This window comes from Triticum aestivum, chromosome 1D, assembly GCF_018294505.1.
Source record: "Triticum aestivum cultivar Chinese Spring chromosome 1D, IWGSC CS RefSeq v2.1, whole genome shotgun sequence".
NCBI classification, from domain to species: Eukaryota; Viridiplantae; Streptophyta; class Magnoliopsida; order Poales; family Poaceae; genus Triticum; species Triticum aestivum.
In genome coordinates this window covers 496,322,479-496,337,925 of record NC_057796.1, presented here as the reverse complement: position 1 = coordinate 496,337,925, position 15,447 = coordinate 496,322,479, and the positions used below count along the sequence as shown (strand labels likewise).

At 47.1% G+C, this 15,447-nt stretch overlaps 1 pseudogene; it reads right to left on the bottom strand.

The window, feature by feature from the left end:
* Positions 1-1,792: 1,792 nt before the first annotated feature.
* Positions 1,793-13,025, bottom strand: LOC123183418 (E3 ubiquitin-protein ligase RNF14-like; annotated as a pseudogene).
* Between the last annotated feature and the right edge of the window lie 2,422 nt (positions 13,026-15,447).

Here is a 15,447-nt window from a genome sequence, read left to right as displayed (position 1 = left end):
ATCCAGCAATAAATGCGAGCACCAGGATTTGAACCCTGATGGGCTGGGGATACCACAATCCCTCTAACCATCCAACCACAGGTTGGTTCGCTTGTCGGTACTTTGCTGCCTAAAGGTGATTGACTGGCTGAACCTACACGTGAAACACGTTTCAAAATATATACTGATGGAGTAACAACAAAAATACCAATCTGTACTAAACACTAAATGCAGCTTCAGGCATGAAAAATCCTAACCTTTAACAACATTAGGCCCTAGTACACATGACTGACGTCCAAGTATCTTGCAACATGGACGACTTTCCCCTATGGAAGGGACTAGGTTGTCGACGAAGCTCAACATCGTAACTTGCGTGCAATGCCGGAACTCATTTATGTTAGCCATAATCCTTGAATTATGCTCTTTAAGCAAGATCCCAACGTTTTTCCCACGTCTGCGAGAAGGACTGCAGACTAGGCGTGTCGGAGGCTGATGGTGGATCTCCTGGTGTTCCCCTATAACACTACACTGCAAATCAATTTAACCTATGTTAACCAAAGCAACCAACAAAAGTCATGTTCAAATAAGTAAAATAAGCTAACATGAAGCCATGGTCTTACGTTAGATCCGCAGAAAGTAGTACCGCCGAAAACATTATACGTTAAAAAAAAGTAGATCATTTTTTGAATTTCCTGAAGATTTGTTTTACAAAAGGAACAAAATTTGAAAACTCAAACTTTTTTAGAAATTACGGGAAAATTTTAGAAAAATCAAACAGTTTCCAAAATTCCTCGAATATTTTTTGCATTTGTGAACAAGTTTTCCACATATGGGAAAAAATTGAATTTCTGAACAAATTTTGGAAATGATAACAATTTTTCAAATTACCGAACATTTTTTTCAATTTGTGAACACATTTTGAAAATACAAAAAATTTCTCAAATGTTGTTCAATTTTTTAAATTAGAAACTTGGTTGAATTTTTTTGAAAAGAAGCAAACAATTTTTAAAATTCTGAATAATTTCTGATTTTTTGAACATTTTCTAAATTTCTGATCAAAATTTGAAAACAAGAACATTTTTTGAAAATTCTGAACAAATTTTAGTATATTAGAATATATTTGAACATAAAAGGAAAAGAAAAGGAGAAACAGAAAAACAAAGCACAAAAAATGAAGAAAACGGAAAGAAAACCAAAAAAACAGAATACACATGAAAAAAAACCCGGTTCAGGGAACCTACTAGAAGGTTCCCAAAACTCTCATCGTTAGCATCCCCGACAATTCGCCGCAGCTAGCGGTGAATAGGGTTTTCCAAAAGCCATCCCAGTCCCTGCCAACCAAACAAGGCTTAAGGGGGCGGCCCCGCCAGTGAAATTCAGGGGGCAATTAGATTAGGCCACGTTGCCATTTCGTAAAAGTCCGTCAGAATTTGCCCGTATTTTTAGCATTATTGACGTCCTCAGTCCTCACTGTGCTGAGACGCGAACAGTGAATGCAACCAGTTGTTGTAAGGTGCTGTAGTCTTAACACATATGAAAAGCTCCTTCCTTCTCTTTTTTTATTTCTAAATTCTTTCTCAAACTTCCATCCTGCTATGTACAGTGCTTACATGTGCTCGTCTACTGCATATTGATTTTATTGGCCCGCTCTTCTTCGTACTACTAGGCAACATTGATTGTATTGGTCTTCGAAGTAGTTGAATCCGTATGTCTGCTGATCAAGAAGTTGATTGTGTACGTTGCAATTTTTGTTGATTTGCCCACCAATAAGGTAGGTATATTTGCAAAACATTGATGTACCAACACATACGGATTTCCAGCCAACAAACATTTAACTTAATTCGACATACACACATCCCAGCCTCACAGGTTTAAAAGATTTTGTTAATCATACAAGGGGACAAACAAATTCTTAACAAAGAAACATACACCGGAAAGGAAATGCTGTTACCACAAGTACTCCCTCCTCCGTTCGGAATTACTCGTCCAAGAAATGAATGTATCTAGATGTATTTTAGTTATAGATACATCCATTTTTGTGACAAGTAATTCTGAACGAAGGGAGTACAATGCAAGAGAACCTTTGGACATTCCAATTACTTCGAGGCTGCGGGCATAGCATCATGGATTTTCAGTATGTTGCTTACATCCTGTTGGACCAAAATGCTGTGACATCTTCTGAACAGACGTGCGGCACAATGCGCAGCAGTGTTGGTTGCATGACCAACAGTAGAGATGGTTGTTGTTTCCAATCTGCCCAAGTTACCAGCATAAATAATACAGACTCAATCCAAATGAAGCCGCATATGGTTAAGATATACTCCCTCCGCTCCTAACTATAAGTCTTTTTAGAGATTTCAATATGGACTACATACGGAGCAAAATGAGTGAATCTATACTCTAAAATATGTCTATATACATCCATATGTAGTTCATATTGAAATCTCTAAAAAGACTTTATTTAGGAATGGAGAGAGTATACGAGTTCATTAATTACAAGCATGCTGGGAAGCTCAATCAAAAAGTAAGATAAGTTGCTGATTTACATACTACTACCTCTGTAAATATAAGACGTTTTTGCAGCTTAATTTGAACTACAAAAACGTCTTATATTTTGGTACGGATGGAGTAGTAACTAAAAATACTACCTTGCTAGTCATGACCCATGCCAGTTACTCAAGTTGTACTAAACAGGTTATACTAGGCAATCATGACTTGAGGTGAAAGCACGACCGGCCACCTGAGTAACTTTTCAAGGGAAAGAAAAGTGACCACAAGTAGCAGCTGTACATGAAATAGCACCTTTCTAGTTTCCTCACGCAAAAGATAGACTATTGCATCATTCTCATTAATATTTGAGACGCTAGCTGGTCCTGAGATAGGTTTACAAATAAGGTATTTTTGATATTTACCTTTCGAATTGCTTGGCCGCAGGTAGGACACGGGTAAGCATGTCCTCGGGCAAGCAAGGCAACCTGAGCTTGTCCAACAACCATGCGGTGTAGCCTTCGATTCATTGGCATCTGCCATCTATCGATTTCAGCCTCATCAAATATCACACAATCACCACTGGAGGCAACAGCATGATTATTTGTCAAGTCACAGCTATGTCAATGAACAAAACTTCGTACATACTACCTACTAAGAGAGAACTTACTTGAAATGATCATATCCACTAATTGCAGCGCTGCATTGGTAGCAGAAAAATCTGCCGCAGTTCCAACAGGTCATCTTATTGCATCCCTCAATCTTAGATATAGCCATCTTGCAATGCGGGCACTGCTTTGCATCCTTCAAAATTTCCTTGATGGTGCATACTTCATCCATAAGCTTCTGAATGTCTCCCTTTGTTCGTGCAGACTTTTGACGTTCCTGTGTCAAAAAAAGAAAGTTACCATTCCCAACAATCATCTAAGAAAACAATCAACTAAGGAAGAATAGAGCGGATTTGTAATCAAAAAACACATGTATATCATGCCTGCAAACACCTAGCCATGAAGTGCAGTAACTATTTACAACAACAACAACAACAACAACAACAACAACAAAGCCTTTAGTCCCAAACAAGTTGGGGTAGGCTAGAGGTGAAACCCATAAGATCTCGCAACCAACTCATGGCTCTGGCACATGGATAGCAAGCTTCCACGCACCCCTGTCCATAGCTAGCTCTTTGGTGATACTCCAATCCTTCAGGTCTCTCTTAACGGACTCCTCCCATGTCAAATTCGGTCGACCCCGCCCTCTCTTGACATTCTCCGCACGCTTTAGCCGTCCGCTATGCACTGGAGCTTCTGGAGGCCTGCGCTGAATATGCCCAAACCATCTCAAACGATGTTGGACAAGCTTCTCCTCAATTGGTGCTACCCCAACTCTATCTCGTATATCATCATTCCGGACTCGATCCTTCCTCGTGTGGCCACACATCCATCTCAACATACGCATCTCCGCCACACCTAACTGTTGAACATGTCGCCTTTTAGTCGGCCAACACTCCGCGCCATACAACATTGCGGGTCGAACCGCCGTCCTGTAGAACTTGCCTTTTAGCTTTTGTGGCACTCTCTTGTCACAGAGAATGCCAGAAGCTTGGCGCCACTTCATCCATCCGGCTTTGATTCGATGGTTCACATCTTCATCAATACCCCCATCCTCCTGCAACATTGACCCCAAATACCGAAAGGTGTCCTTCCGAGGTACCACCTGGCCATCAAGGCTAACCTCCTCCTCACAGCTAGTAGTACTGAAACCGCACATCATGTACTCGGTTTTAGTTCTACTAAGCCTAAACCCTTTCGATTCCAAGGTTTGTCTCCATAACTCTAACTTCCTATTTACCCCCGTCCGACTATCGTCAACTAGCACCACATCATCCGCAAAGAGCATACACCATGGGATATCTCCTTGTATACCCCTTGTGACCTCATCCATCACCAATGCAAAAAGATAAGGGCTCAAAGCTGACCCCTGATGCAGTCCTATCTTAATCGGGAAGTCATCGGTGTCGACATCACTTGTTCGAACACTTGTCACAACATTATTGTACATGTCCTTGATGAGGGTAATGTACTTTGCTGGGACTTTGTGTTTCTCCAAGGCCCACCACATGACATTCCGCGGTATCTTATCATAGGCCTTCTCCAAGTCAATGAACACCATATGCAAGTCCTTCTTATGCTCCCTATATCTCTCCATAAGTTGTCGTACCAAGAAAATGGCTTCCATGGTCGACCTCCCAGGCATGAAACCAAACTGATTTTTGGTCACGCTTGTCATTCTTCTTAAGCGGTGCTCAATGACTCTCTCCCATAGCTTCATTGTATGGCTCATCAGCTTAATTCCACGGTAATTAGTACAACTCTGAACATCCCCCTTGTTCTTGAAGATTGGTACTAATATACTCCGTCTCCATTCTTCTGGCATCTTGTTTGCCCGAAAAATGAGGTTGAAAAGCTTGGTTAGCCATACTATCGCTATGTCCCCGAGACCTTTCCACACCTCAATGGGGATACAATCAGGGCCCATCGCCTTGCCTCCTTTCATCCTTTTTAAAGCCTCCTTCACCTCAGACTCCTGGATGCGCCGCACAAAACGCATGCTGGTCTCATCAAAGGAGTCATCTAGTTCAATGGTAGAACTCTCATTCTCCCCATTGAACAGCTTGTCGAAGTACTCCCGCCATCTATGCTTAATCTCCTCGTCCTTCACCAAGAGTTGGCCTGCTCCGTCCTTGATGCATTTGACTTGGCCAATATCCCTCGTCTTCCTCTCTCGGATCTTAGCCATCTTATAGATGTCCCTTTCACCTTCCTTCGTGCCTAACCGTTGGTAGAGGTCCTCATATGCCCGACCCCTTGCTTCACCAACAGCTCGCTTTGCGGCCTTCTTCGCCATCTTGTACTTCTCTATGTTGTCTGCACTCCTATCCAGGTATAGGCGTCTGAAGCAATCTTTCTTCTCTTTAATCGCCTTCTGGACATCATCATTCCACCACCAGGTATCCTTATCTTCACTTCTCCTTCCCCTGGACACTCCAAACTCCTCCGAGGCCACCTTACGAATGCAAGTCGCCATCTTCATCCACACATTGTCCGCATCCCCTCCTTCCTCCCAAGGGCCCTCCTTAATGACCCTCTCCTTGAACACCTGAGCTACCTCCCCCTTGAGCTTCCACCACTTCGTTCTAGCGACCTTGGCACGCTTATCCCGCTGGACACGAATCCGAAAGCGGAAGTCAGCAACCACCAGCTTATGCTGGGGTACAACACTCTCTCCAGGTATCACCTTACAGTCTAGGCACGCACGCCTATCTTCTCTTCTCGAGAGGATGAAATCAATCTGGCTAGAGTGTTGTACTACTAAAAGTCACCAAATGTGATTCTCTCTTTCTAAAGAGGGTGTTAGCTACAATCATGTTGTGGGCTAGAGCAAAGCTTAAGACATCTTCTCCTTCTTGATTCCTGATGCCATAGCCAAAGCCCCCATGCGCCCCTTCAAAACCTGTGTTAGATGTGCCCACATGGCCATTGAGGTCTCCTCCTATGAAGAGCTTCTCACCAATCGGTACACTCCTAACCATGTCTTCCAAGCCTTCCCAAAACTCCCTCTTGGTGTTCTCATTGTGGCCTACTTGCGGGGCATACGCGCTGATAACATTGAGAACCAAGTCCTCAACTACCAGCTTGACCAGGATAATCCGGTCCCCACGTCTCTTGACGTCTACCACTCCATACTTGAGGCTCTTGTTGATCAAGATGCCTACGCCATTTCTGTTTGCAGCCGTCCCCGTGTACCACAGCTTGAAGCCGGTATCCTCCACCTCCTTCGCCTTCTGTCCTCTCCATTTGGTTTCTTGGACGCAAAGGATATCAACACCTCTCCTCACCGCTGCATCAACTAGCTCCCGAAGCTTCCCTGACAGAGACCCTACGTTCCAGCTACCTAAGCGAATCCTCCTAGGCTCGGCTAGCTTCCTTACCCTTCGCACTCCTCGAGTCAAATGCGAAGACCCTTGCTCATTTTCCACTACATCCGGGCGCCGATGTAGCGCGCCACTAAGGATGCGACGACCCGATCCTCACTCACTTGCCACCGTATCCAGATCAAGATACGGCACGCCACTTGGGGGGTGACGGCCCGGCCCGGCCCTTGCCCATTTTCCACCACACCCGGGTTCCGATGTGGCGCGTCGCCGAGAGGGTTACGCCCCAACGAAAATCTTTTGGGTTTCATCTCCATAAGAGTGGCTGAGTTTTTACGTTGGCTCGCCAAGCCTATCACAACCCTCCTTTACCCGGGCTTGGGACCGGCTATGTTGAGACAACATAGGCGGAGTTAAGTGCAGTAACTATTTACCAAAAAAAAACTTCTATAGTCCAAGGGCATTCAGTGTTATCCAAAGGCATAAGCTTCTGCAATCTATCAAATTAAAAGCCTACAAGAACATCAGGTAACCTCTTAGATTCAGGAGACTGATATTCAAATCCATATCAGAAAGCAAATCACTCTAGAAACTCTCCATGCAAGCCACCAGTGGATACGACATCCTCAGATACTCTCATTGCATCTGAGGCCTATTGGTAGAAACTAGGGTTCTACCGGGTCTAGGCCGGAGGTTGTAGGGGAAGGAGGGAGCTGGTCGTGGGCGAAATCGCGGCCGCCGGCGGCTGGGCGCCGTCGTGCGCGAGGAGGCGGCGGCTGAGAGGGAGATGGCGCAGGGAAGGAGGCGGCTAGGGTTAGGTCTCCCAGCTCCCTAAGGAAGCCGAGCAAATATGATTGCTTCTTTTCTTGATTAGATTGATACATCTCCTCTCCTTATATAGAGAGGTTTACTTGACTCCCAAGCTCCTAATAACGATAATTGGGCTAAGCCCCTAATAACGATAAGATAGACTGGGCCACAACTAACTGGGCTAACATACTGGTCATAACATTTCTCCCCGCCTACACAAACAGCTCGTCCTCGAGCTAGAAGGCGGGAAAGCGCTTGCGGAACTCCTTGAGGTGATCAACCGTCGCCAAACACCTCCGCGACAGCTGGGGCGGGCAGGTCGCCGAGCCCGGCTGCTGCGGCGTCCTCCTCAATATAGTCCACAGCCTCCAGGTAGAAGAGTCACGGACAGACGTGGCCGGGCGCGTAGGGCTCGTCGCAGTTGAAGCACAACCATTGGCGGCGACGCTCGAGTTGCTCGGCCAGTGTGAGCCGGCGGAACGGGCGCGCCGCGGTCGCAGCGAGGGGTGCCGCAGAAGCCTGAGCAGGACGACCCTGCGCTGGAACGTCCGGCCAGGGTGGCGGCCCAGCGGCCCGGGGCGGTGACGCCTGCTGGATGGCCACCGCGCGGTGCTCGAACGCGCGGGCATAGTACATGGCCGTCTGGAGGTCCTGGGGTCCCCGCAGCTCCACGTCCATGCGGATATGACCCGGCAGACCGCCGACGAAGAGCTCAGCCCACTGGCAAGCCGTCACGCCAGGCGCGTGGCACGCCAGGGCCTGAAAGCGGTCGGTGAAGTCCTGCACCGTAGAGGTGAAGGGAAGACGGCCCAACTCCGCCAGCCAGCTCCGCGTATCGCCGGCCCGAAGCGAAGGAGGCAGAGCTCGCGAAAACGCTCCCATGGAGGCATGCCGCCCTCCTCCTGCTCGAGAGCGTAATACCAAGTCTGTGCGGCGCCTCGGAGGTGATATGAAGCGAGCCAGGTGTGGTCCAACGCGTGCGTACGTTGCCCCCGGAAGAACTGGTCACACTGATTAAGCCAATTGAGGGGGTCCTCGGTGCCGTCGTAGGCGGCGAAGGCGAGCTTGGCGAAGCGCGGCGCCGTCCGGGTATGACCGCCGTGGGGGTGTGGCGCCGTCTCGGTATGACCACCGTGGGGGTACGGCTCAGTGGTGCGGAGCAGCGGCGCTGGGTCAGTGATCACAGGGCCCCCCCGTGGAACTGCGTCGCGTCGAGGCCAACGTAGGGACCCGTGGAACTGGAGAACCCGCCGAACTGCGCCTGCTGTGACGGCATGTGCGGCGGTCCCGAGGCCATCGTGTAGACCGGCTGAGACGACGACTCGGTCAACCAAGCTGGTAGCGGGGACGGCGAGGACGGGAACCGTACTTGGTGGAGCGGAACTCCCGTCGGCGCGGTCGATGCGGGGCGGGAGCTGACCGGCGGTGGCAGCTGCAGCTGCAGCGGCTGCTGCGGTGTTGCGCCGGGCAGCGGCTGCAGCGGCGGAGCGCCGGGCGCGGCGGAGGCCGCTAGGAGCGGCGGCTGCCACTGCAGCCAGGGCTGGGCGGTGGTGGCGAGGGATGGTAGCCGCAGCGGCTGTTGCAATGGCCCGGCGAGCGCGGCGAAGGCCGCCTGGTGCGGCGGCTGCCACGGCGGCGCGGAGGCAGCGATGGGCGCTGGAGGCGCGTCAGAAACCGGCGCCGACCACTGCGGCCACTGCGGGGCGGCGGCCGGCAGCGTCCCAGCGAACACCGCGGAGGCCCCTAGATGCGGCGAGTACCACGATAGGGCCGGCAGCCCGGTGACGGCGGTCGGCGGCAGGGGTGGCGGCGGCCCGTAGGGGCTGGTCAGGTACAGCCGGATTTCCTGGACGGCTGTGACGAGGTCGTTGAGGACCCTGGTGATCTCCGGGGTGTAGGCGGTAGCCGGTGGTGCGGTGGAAGGCGCCGGCATCTGGACGGTGGCGGCGCCGAAGGATGCGACCAGCGGCGCTGACGGGGAGGGCAGCGGCGCGGTGGTGCCGGTCGCCAGCGGAAGCGACGGGGTGGGCGGCGGCGAAGACATGATCGGAACTGAGCTACCTAATACCAAACTGGTAGAAACTAGGGTTCTACCGGGTCTAGGCCGGTGGTTGTAGGGGAAGGAGGGAGCTGGTCGTGGGCGAACTCGCGGCCGCTGACGGCTGGGCGCCGTCGTGCGCGAGGAGGCGGCGGCTGAGAGGCGCGGGGAAGGAGGCGGCTAGGGTTAGGTCTCACCGGCTCCCTAAGGAAGCCGAGCAAATATGATTGCTTATTTTCCTGATTAGATTGATACATCTCCTCCCCTTATATAGAGAGGTTTACTTGACTCCCAAGCCCCTAATAACGATAATTGGGCTAAGCCCCTAATAACGATAAGATAGACTGGGCCACAACTAACTGGGCTAAGCCCCTAACATGTCGGTCATAACATTTTAACACCTATCTTCTTCCTATAGACACCATCCATGCCTTACCACAGCCTCCAATCACCATTGGCCAGGATCTAGTAACTCAGCAATTCCTTGGCATGTCGTACCCTCACCATTTCTTGGAATGGTTATACTAATAAAATTTCAGTTACTCTTTACTGCCCTAGCGGAAACCAATGATCCAATCAACATGCTACTAGGTCTGACCATTGGACAAGATTTAGTAAATCAGCAATTTCTTGGCATGAACTTGTATCTCACCATTTGTTGGAATGGGTTAAACTAATTTTCCCTCCGTTCCTTCTTAATAGGTGTATTAGTTTTTAAAAAGTCAAACATGACTATCTTTGACTAAGTTTCTACAATTATTATCAGCATTTATAATACCAAATCATTATCATATTTTTTACATTTTATATATTTAGTATATCAGATGTTGATAGTTTTTTCTGATATCTTGGTCAAAGATAGTCAAGTTTGACTTTTGAAAAAACTAATACACCCTATATCTAGGAAGGGAGGGAGTATATTTTAAGGTATTTTTTACTGCCCTATAATGGAAACCAATGGTCCAAGGGCGGAAGGGACAGAATTAAAGCTTCAAGTCAAGAATTGATTGGGACAAGGTAAACCATCCCCTCTGTCCAAAAGGTACTGATTCTAAAACATTTAGTAAATTATATGTCAGTATGGTGGATTACTGCACAGTTACATTTGAGAACCTTCCTGCTAGTGTTACCTAACATTCTCTATAAGTTCACGCTCACGGACTGCAGGACATGATTTGCCAACTTTGGCCCACTGAGGACTTGAGGTAACTGACCTAATAGCAATAGATTTTCTACTAATGTTTGGATATAATTAAACTACTGTGGACCCGCACTGGGGACACCCTTTCAGCGCAGACCACAGAAGGAAGGGTCTAGCTTGACCCCTGAGTCCAGGACCAAGAATTATAAAGTCCACTAGACATCCTTCTTCTACCAACCAGCGCCGACCACGGCGCCTTCCCGTCTACGCCAGCCTCTAGTGAACTACCCGTCTACCTGTACAACCTCTGCAGTAAAAGACAGCATAAACATATTGCAAAAGTGTAAGATAGTCCTCCTACCTCCAAAATTTGAATTTTTTCTTCTGCAGATAAACATTCAACCCCAACATGACGGCGCTCTCTACAAAGTGCACAGAAGCTGAACAAACAACTTGGACACACGGCTTCATCACCTGCATCTTCCAAGCAAGCAGTTTGACATCTCGGACAATAAACAACATCAACCATTGCATCAAGAGTTCTCTGAAGAAGCAATGTTTCCCAACGTTCAAACTCGTCCTCCCCTAGCAACCTTTTCAATATATTGGGAGGAACAACGGCTCCACATTTTGTATCAGGACACAACAACTTCACTACAGTTCCTTCCTTGACATGCATTTTGCAATATGTTTGCATGCATTTCTGGCAAAAGAAATGATGGCATGGTAGTTTGATGAAATCGACACCTGATGAAGCAATAATTTAGACTTTTAGACTCAGAAATAGTAGTGAAATTCAAATAACAAGGATTACCAAATGAAAACGGAAAACATAAACTCAGTACCATGTTTCTGAAGTTTAAATGTTTACAAAGAAAACAGTTTCACTCAGGACAAAGACTCGATCACAGGGACTGATGAACTGCTATCTCAAAATGAGAACCTATAACATGGCATCTATATAACTATGTTGCGGTTATTTCTGTTATAAAAAAATAGGGACAATAAACATCAAATGTTGTAAGTATAACATAGTAGAAGACTTGTATTGTAACACTTGTGTAAATTAACAGTTGTGTGAAAATGGAAGAAGGAGTTACCAGGAAACTCACTAAAACAAATCGTGCAGTAATGGATAGCATACAAAAAGGCCTCATGACGCTTATCATCATTGTATCTAATAATCCTTGGAATTGTAACATCAGGTGGAGCATTGTATGTTAAAGCACGCTTATCCCCACCATCTTGAGCATACGTTTGATCAGCCTTTCTTAAAATTATCTCATCGTCAAACCCTAAGTAAGAAAGGGAAGAGCTTTGGAGCCGTTGCACCCACTGATATATTACTTCCATGCCCCTGTTGCTCTTCCCAGGTCATATCCAGCATGTGACATAATGACGAAATCATCACTCTGTCCAGCCATTCGGTGGATATAGTGAAAAAGGGTGGTTGATGGCTAGGGTATGACGAAGGCAGGAGGCATGATAACAGGATTGAAGGTAAATGCTGAACCCTAAACTTGTAAAACAGCTCATCGCTGGCATCGCCATCATGACCATGTACTTGCTTATAATCTAGTGCTCCAGTACCAAAACTGAGCCTCACCGATACATCTTTACCATCTTCTGGGATCTCAATATGCACATGAACCTGTAATGACAGCAAGAGATGCCCTTACAGATAAGAAAGAATGTGACCTGAAAATTGATGGTGAGGGGGGATATATATACCTGGAAAGATCGCTGGCCCTCCTTTCTACTGAACATGACTAGGTTGTCGCCGAAAATCGCTTCCAGGGCACATATCTGGGGCATCAAACTAAGATAAGTGATAACACATGTCCAAGTAAAAAAAACAAGATAACAACAAAATAAGTAGAATTAAGATAACACATGACCTGATAAAGTAGTGAACTTTACGATTCTTGGTTCCACAGTGCTCTCAGCGTGCATCCTTTTATTGAGATAAAAAAAAATTCTAGCCCTCAAGAACCAGCAGCAGGACAAAGAAAGAATCAGCAAGTAAAGCAGCAGGACCAAGAATCATAAAGTTTACTACTTTATCATCACCATATATCCATGGCAGGGGCAACGAAGCTACTCGCAATATACTGACCAATTCCCAGATCTACTGCGGGGTGCGGTGGTTTGAACCTTGTCTGCAACTAACTATCTCTCTCTCTCTCTCTCTCTTTCAAGCTTAATTCGAAAGCGCGCAGATCTACTGCAAAAAACATCACGAATCGCAACAAGGAGGGAGATCACCTCGTCCTCCTGCCTCTGATGGTTGGCGCGCACCTCCTCCTCAGTCAACTCCACTCTCTCCCGACCAAATCCCACCAGCTCGTGGAGCCTTCTCAAGTCCTCTTCCTCCGGGCCGCCACCCACCGCGGCGGTCCCGGACGAAGAAGCTTCCACCGGCGTCGCGGGGGCCTCGGGACGGGGAGGCGGCGTCTCCACGGGTGCATCCTCGACGGCGGAGGCGTTGGAGTGCGTCGGCGGCGGCCTTCCCATCCCCCTTGGACGATTTCCGAGGCATCGCCGTCGAACTCCTCGGCGGTGGGGATGTGCTTTTTTGGCAGGAATGGCGATTAGATGGAAAATTCGGTCACGGTGCCTTTTTGGCATTCCGTTTTGGACCGAATGAATTTTCGGCGCGTTCGGGCCCAAAATGTATTCTGGCGAGAACAAACAAACTTTGGTCTCCAGTGCCGAAGATCCTATTTGCCGCTCTTTGCGACAAGTTGCTGTTTTGCATTTTTCTTTTTTTTTAGGGTAAGTTGCTGTTTTGCAGAAGCGACCGAGCGACCGTTCGGGGGTTGGCCGGCCCGTTTAGCGTTTCACCTGTACCGGTTTTGGGAACCTTATGATGTTTCTATCCGGTTTCGGGAAACTTCTAGAAGGTTCCTCAAACGGTTTTTTATTTTCAATTACTTTTTCTTTTTTATATTTCTCTTATTTTTAGTTTTTTATTTTCTGTTATTTTTTGTTTTCATGTCTTATTTTCTTTTTCAAAATTATTTTCTGTTTTTTAAAAAAATGTTCGAATTTTTCAACTTTTGTTCAAAGTTTTGGAAAAAAAATTCTGTTTTAAAATTTTGGTCAGAAATTCCAAAAAAACTGAATTTCATATTCAAAAAAGTTTAGCATTTCAAAAAAATGTTCGCACTTTCAAAAACAATCACAAACTAAAAAGTTCAAGGATAAACCCTAAAAAAAAGTGCAAGGATTTCAAGAATTTTATTCCTTTTTACAAAATTTGTTCACACATTCAAAAATGTTCATGTTTCAAAGTTTGTCCAGAAATTAAAAAAAACTTTTTCAAATTTGTTCACAAATTCAACAAATATTAAGTTTTCAAATGTTCACAAATTCAAAAAATTGTTCTTTTTCAAAACTTGTTCTCCAATTCAAAAAATGTTTGGGGAAATTTCGAAAAACATTTTTAGTTTTCTAAAAATTGTTCATAATTTCGAAAAACGTTCACGTTTTCACTTTTGTTTCTTGTTTTTCAAAAAAAATGTGTGCAAAAGTTTTTTCTGAAATTTGGAGAACTGGTTTTTAAATTTTGTGGCCACTGTTAGTTTCTTTAAGATCCGTGTTGTAATTCTTTCAGTTGGGTCGAGGTAGTCGCGGTGGCTAGCGCGGCGTGTGCGTCTACGTCAGTTGGTGGGTTTGATCCCTATCGCAAGTTGTTTTTGCGATTTTTACCTCCCGAAGCGGAGCCACCACAAATGGGCCGGCCTAGGGTGAGTCGCGCCCTGTGCGAAACTGCGACTCCTTGCCGCAATAAGCGGCATATAGGAGGTCCACTCCTATGCTTTTTGTAACGCCCGGATAATTAAGCTACAGTAATCCCCTGTTAATGGTGCCATGTCATCATTTTCACTGTTGCTAAAGTCCCGTGTTGATTCAAACCAATTCAAATTTAAATTGCAAGTCAAATATTTAATTCTTCAAGTAGTAAAACTAAAATGTTCACCTTATCCTAAAAATTCCCCTAATCATTGTTATGTTGAAACCAGCCTCATTTGAATTCCCAAAATGCCCCTGCGAATTAAATTTTGTGGTCCATCAGCAATTAAATTGGCCTCTTCACTTCCTACAAATGGTTAGACAACTCCTTTTGACCCCAAACTTTTTGTTCCTTCTCAATATATTGTGTTAGAATTGTGTGCCAAGTTTTGTTCAAAAGAAAATTCATTTGGTAATAGAAATTGCAAAACAGAGGCTAAAAATAATAAACAGAAAAGATAAAGGGAGAGATAAAAAGGAAAACAAAAAAAACTAAACCTACTGGGCACCTTGGCCCATTTAGCTATAACAGACCCAGCCCACCTAATTCATCCCCAACCCCCGGTACAGGAAGCCAGGGAGGTCGTGGCAGGGGATCCTGGCGCCATGGCCTTCCCTTGGCCACGTGCCAACCATCCGGCTCCTCCCCAGTGAACTACAAGACGTCGTCCACGCCCCCGACAAACAACACCCGACGCCACCGTCGTCGTGCCGTCGTCGTCCGCACGCACCGGAACCAATGTTTTAAATAGCGGGCTATGGAAAATAGCGGCGGGCCTCCAAATCAGCTATAGCGGGCTATAGCGAGTTATTTATGAAGGTGGTCATTTAGCGGCACCCTGCTGAAAAGGCTATAACGGGCTATAGCGGACCGGAACCTCCCCGCGCCACCTGGGGACGTCCGGGAGGACCGCCAGCCTCTCCTTCGTCCGTCCCGGAGGCCAGCCCAAGCTGGGGCATCGCGTAGCCTTGCCATCGCCTCTTCTTCCTGCCACGGTCGCAGCGCGTCCACGCCATCGATCTCCACCACCGGGCCTCCCCGGCCATCTCGAGCTCGCCTACGACCTCCAGGTGAGCTGCTCCTCCATTCCCCTCTACTACCCCCCTTGATTCCTCGTCGTATCACTGTCCCCGTGCTTCGGCCGCCATGGCTGGCGCTTGCGCCCGCTCACCCCGCCGCCACCCGCGCTCACCATGTCCCGCAGCCACGCCCCGTACGCGTCGCTCCTGCTTATAAGAACCCTATGGGTATGTCTCCGTATAAAA